Consider the following 6,000-nt stretch of genomic DNA (forward strand, 5'->3'; position numbering starts at 1 on the left):
GGATAGCTTTTCCCCTTCCTGACAAAACAAAGAGCAGGAAAATAAGAGAAACACAAGTGGAGTAAGTAGGTTGTATTCTACATTCTAAGAAAATACAGCACTCTGTTTATCCTAGAGTTGGCAATATTTAAATTGAACATCTAAATCAAAGGCTTATTCCCTAATCTTTGGGTATCTTTCCAAAAAGAAAAGAAAAAAAAGAAAGGAAAGAAGGAGAGAAGGAAGGAAGGAAGGAAGGAAGGAGGGAAGGAAGGAAGGGTTTTCATTCTGGAAGTCTGGAGAGATCTACAAACATGTATGTCCTCAGTTGCTTTATGCTCTGCCATAACCTTCCTCCTCCCTTTTTGTTTGATCAATGTGAATTAAAGTGTCCAGGGCTTCTCTTTAGTGCTGCATCTACCACAGTGTAATTAGTTTTAATTTTCACATGATTAATCAGACATTTCTTATGTCAATTTACAGTTCAATTGTGCCAAACTCTAACTTGTACGCTGACTAGCAAGGCATTTAGGTGTGTAGCATCCCACTGTGCTCCAGTTCAGTGTCAGCATTCTTGAGAGTCAAAGGTGTCACTTGGTAGCAATGATATTCCAGAATTTAATGGGCTTTTGTTGCCATGGAGACTGCATTTAAATAAATGTAGACTGTAGCTTAAGTTAATGAAACCTAATCCTGCTGTTAAAAAGTTTATTTTAATATTAAAATAGTTGATTAGCAACAGCAGTCCTGTATTTTAAGAGACAATTTATTGGAAGTGCAGTCATAGTTCTTTGCTTTCACAATTTTGCAGTGCATTCTAATTACTAATGGGTGCATTTACTTTTAATGGTGTTTTATAAAATAGAAAAGTAGAGTTTTCATGAGTTAAAGTAAATCCCACAATTAAAAACTTCAATAAAACCATCCTGTGCAACATGTTAGTGTCCCTTTGCCTAACCTATATGGATAGTTGCCAGTTAATAAGTCAGTAATTCAAATTTCAGTGTCTCTTCTGAAATAACTATGCTGTGAATTGCAGAGACTTCCATAAAACCACACCATGTCCTTGCCTTTACAGCAAATATAACAACTAAATGTTCCATCAGTTTGTTTGCCTAAATAGCAAATGTGGACATATGTTTGTTCTCTTGCACAATACTCATTTGCTGTGATTACTGTTTAGTCTTGAAAAAGTCAACTTCCTAGTTAGTGTCTTATTGTGAAGAAAATACTGGTCTTAGCTATAATTAAGATACAATAGTACAGTGTGTAATTAAAACTAAAGTGTTGGAATGGTTGATTCCTTACATATTATCACAACTAGCATGTCATAAGCAAATTAGATATGTCCAGCACTCCATTTAATGCTTTGCCAGATTGTTATCAGAAATCTACAGAAACCAAAATTTCTGTAGTGAGTTTATACAGGCAAGTCCTAGACCAGGTAAAAAGTTATATTAGTATTGCTACCCATGTGATTTGTGATTATAGGATTTGATTATTTTTTTTTCTGAACGCTGCTTTTGAAATATTCTTGTAGTTTGAATTCATGTGGCCAGGACATTAGAGTATTTAATATTCCACAGGTTGGTTTCTCTAAGATAAACAGTGTGGGACTTGCTCCTATGCCAGGAGTATTAAAGATCCACCTTAGTTTTCATTTCTTTAATTATCAGATACATTGATATCAATCCCTATTAAAGTTAGTGAGGGAAATATTAACTTTAACTACAGTGTATTACTGTATATTAAACTGAAATAGTCCATTAAAAGAGTTTTTACAAGTTTATTCTGGACTAAAGATATTAACACCGTTAAGTTTTTAGACTGATGTGTGATTTTTTCCAATAGAAAGATTGCATCACAGTGAGGTGTCTTCCACAGTGAAGTTAAGTGAGGAGTTAGGATTTGTGGCAGGTTCTGATTTCCTTGCACCTTGTGCAGTTTCCTTTGTTTCTGTGCTGGTCTCTCCTGAGCATGAAAACTGATCATTATGCAGTTTGCATTTCCTTGGTACATATTTTAAAAAACATCACAGTGTTGTTTTTTATTATTCAGTAATAAAGTTTGGCAAAGCCTGTTTTGTAAACAAGTTAATTTTATAATGTAAAAAAAAAAGGTGATCTAACCTTGACCTGTTATTTGCACTTTCATAGTCTATACTTGATACATTACCACTTTATATAGAGTAGTATTCTACAAACGTGTAGCTGTTTGGCCAAATGAATGCTGTTAATAATATGTAAAGTTCTTTGATTAAACATTTATTACTTAAACTAAAAAAAAAAAAAAAAAAAAAAAGAGTTCTACCTAACCTCTGTTCAATCTGGTTCAGCATTTCTATTTTAATATTTAGTCTTTAATCCATTTTGATTTTATATGGCAAGAGACAGGTCTAGTTTTAATCTTTGGAAAGTTGAAACCCAATTTTTCTAGCACCATTTATTGAAGAGGCTATCTTTCCTCCAGTGAGAGTGTTTGGCTCCTTTATCGAAGATGAGATGGCTGAGTGTGCCTGGAGTTGTTTGTGCATCTTCTAATCTGTTCCACTGGTCATCAGGTCTGTTTCTTTCCCAATATCATGCTGTTTTTATCACAGCAGCTTTGTAGTATAGTTGTAAGGTGGGCATTGTGATACCCCCTGCCATGTCTCTGTTACCTAGAATCTCTTTCACTATTCTGGAACTCTTCTTGTTCCAAATGAATGTTTGGTTTGTTTTCTCAAGGTCCATGAAGTATGCTGCTGGGATCTCAATTGGAATTCCACTGAATCTATATAGGAGTTTTGGAAGTATGGCCATTTTCACTATATTGATCCTTCCTACCCAGGAGCAAGGAATGTCTGTCCACTTTCTAATATTGTATTCAATCTCTCTTTTAAGAGTTCTATAGTTTTCAGAGAAGAGGTCTTTGATTTGTTTTGTTAGGTTGATTCCTAGGTATTTCAGTTTTTTGGATGTTATTGTGAAAGGAATTATTTGCCTTATTTCTCTCTCAGTGAATCTGTTGTTTGTGCAGAGGAAAGCTACTGATTTTGGGGGGTTGACCTTGTATCCAGGTACTCTACTGAATTTGGTAATGAAGTCTAGAAGACTTTTCATGGGGTTCTTGGGGTCTTCTATATACAGTATCATGTCATCTGCAAATAATGACAATTTAACTACTTCATTTCCTATCTTTTTATTCCTTTTATTTCTTTCTGTTGTCTAATTGCCATGGCTAATGTTTCCAAACTATATTGAACAAGGGTGGTGATAGTGGACATCCTTGACTTGTTCTTGATTTTAGTGTGAAGGATTTCAGTTTTTGACCATTTAGTATGATACTGGCTGTTGGTTTTTCGTAGAAGGCTTTTATCAGTTTGAGGTAGAGACTATCTATTCCAATTTTTTGTAGGGTTTTAATCATAAATACATGTTGGATTTTGCCAAATGCTTTTTCTGAGTCTGTGGAGATAATCATATTTTTTTTTCCTTAGCTCTATTGATATTGTGTCCTACATTGATTGATTTGCATATGATGAACCATCCCTGCATCCCTGGGATGAATCCCACTTGATCTGGGAGTATGATCTTCTTGATGATCTTCTGCATTCTGTTTGCCAGTACCTTGTTAAGGATTTTTGCATTTATGTTCATTAGTGAGATTGGCCTATAGTTCTCTTTTTCGGTTGGGTCTTTCCATGCTTTGGGGATCAAGGTGATGCTTGCTTCCAGGAATGAATTTGGGAGTATTGCTTCCTTTTCAATTTTATCAAAGAGGTTAAACAGTAGTGGCAATAGTTCCTCTCTAAATGTCTTGTAGAATTCAGCAGTGAAGCCATCAGGACCCATGCTTTTCTTAGTTGGTAAGTTTTTAATTACATTTTCAATTTCATTGGTTGTTATAGTGTTGTTTAGAATTTTTAGGCCTTCTTTGTTCAACTTTGGTAATTCATATGTATCTAGGAATCTGTCCATTTATTCTGTGTTTTCCATCTTATTGGCATGTTGGTTCTGGAAGTAGGTATTGATGATCCTCTGGATTTCTTCTGGGTCTGTTGTAATTTCACCCTCTTCCTCCCTAATTGCATGGATTTGGCCCTTTTCTGTCCTTTTCCTGATAAGGTTGGCTAAAGGTTTGTTAATTTTCTTTATTGTTTCAAAGTACCAACTCTTGGCTTCATTAATTTTTTTGCATCATTCCCTTTGTCTCCATTGCATTGATTTCTGCTCTCCTCTTTATAATTTCTTCCCTTGTATGAGCTTTGGGTTTGTCCTGCTCTTCTTTTTCTAGAAACTTGAGGTTCAGCATCAGGTTGTTTTATTGGGCTCGCTCTGTTTTCCTAATATAGTTATTCACTGCTATGAATTTCCCTCCTCGTAAGATTGCTTTCATTGTGTCCCATCGATTCCAATATGATGTATTCTCATTGTCATTTAATTGAAAGAACTGTCTGATTTCTTCTTTAATTTCCTCTGTGACCCATTGGTTATTCAGATGTGTGTTGTTCATTTCCACGTGTTTATGAAATTTTTTCAGTTTCTTTTGCTATGGATCTCCAATTTCAGCCCACTATGGCCTGATAATATACAGGGGATAACTTCAATTCCTTTGCACTTACTTAAACATGTTCTATGCGTGAGTGTGTGGTCTATTTTGGAGAATGACCCATGTTTGGCCGAGAAGAATGTGTATTCTGATTTTTGGGGGTGGAACATTCTGTAAACATCTGTTAAGTTCCTTTGTTCAAGAGTTCGATTGAGTTCTAGTATTTCATTACTTATTTTTTGTCTAGTTGATCTAACTATTTGTGACAGTGGGGTATTGAGGTCCCCCACTACAACTGTATTAGTGCGTACATGATTTGTTTAGTATTTGTTTTATATAGTTGGGTGCACTAGTGATTGGTGCATAGATATTTATGATTGTCATCTCTTCCTCTTGAAGCCTTCCCTTTACAAGGATGTAGTGTCCTTCTTTGTCTCTCCTAATCAGTGTTGGTTTGAAATCTACTTGATCTGCCAAGAGGATAGCTACTCATACTTTTATTCAGGTTCCCATCACATGGAGTATTGTTTTCCACCCTTTAACTTTCAGTCTATGAGTTTCATTTTGAATTGTGTGTTTCTTGTATGCAGCATATTGTTGGATTTTGCTTCTTGACCTATTCTGCTGGCCTATTTGTTTTGATTGGTGAATTGAGACCGTTAACATTGATGGTTATAACTGATACATATTGCCTTATCATTCTCATGACATTTTCCTTTTGCTGGATTCTGTCCCCTTACATTTATTTTCTTGTTGGGCCCAATGGGTTCATTCTGTTATGCTTCCTGGGTTGTGATCCTCATTGTCTGTTCCTAGGATATTGTCTAAAATTTTTGGAGTGCTGGTTTGGTATTCATGAAGTTCCTGAGGTGCTCTTTGTCATGAAAGTATCTTATTTCTCCATCAATTTTGAAAGATAGTTTTGCAGGGTACATCAGTCTAGATTGGAGGCTGTTTTCCTTTAGGGCTTGGTACACATCGCTCCAAGCTCTTCTTGCCTTGAGGGTTTGTGTTGAGAAGTCTGCTGTGATTCTGATGGGCCTTCCTTTGTATGTGGTTTGTTTCTTTTCTCTAACTGTTTGTAGAACTTTGTTCTTCTGCTGAGTTTCAGGAATCTTAACATATATAGGGCTATGTGTAGATTTTTTTGATCAAGGCTATTCGGAGTCTTATATGCCTCGCTTTTCTTGAGTTGAGTTCTTTTCTCCTGCTTGGGAAGTTTTCTGCCATTACTTCTGTGAACAGTTTTTTTTAATTTTATTTCATCTGCACTCTCTCCTGTTTTTTCTTTGACTCCAGTCAGTCTTATGTTATTCTTCTTTGCATCATCTAGCAGCTGGTGGATTCATTTCTCATGGTCCCTTACCATTTAGAATCAATTTTTCTTTTCCTGGTCACTAATTGCAGTCTTGTCTTCTATATCTGAAATTCTGTCCTCACATTGGCTCATTCTGCTGTGTAGACTTTCGGTGGAGTTTTTGATCTCCTGGA

The sequence above is a fragment of the Heterocephalus glaber genome, unplaced genomic scaffold (assembly GCF_053883595.1).
Source record: "Heterocephalus glaber isolate CG9 unplaced genomic scaffold, H.glaber_assembly_v1.0 deba00001803, whole genome shotgun sequence".
NCBI classification, from domain to species: domain Eukaryota; kingdom Metazoa; phylum Chordata; class Mammalia; order Rodentia; family Bathyergidae; genus Heterocephalus; species Heterocephalus glaber.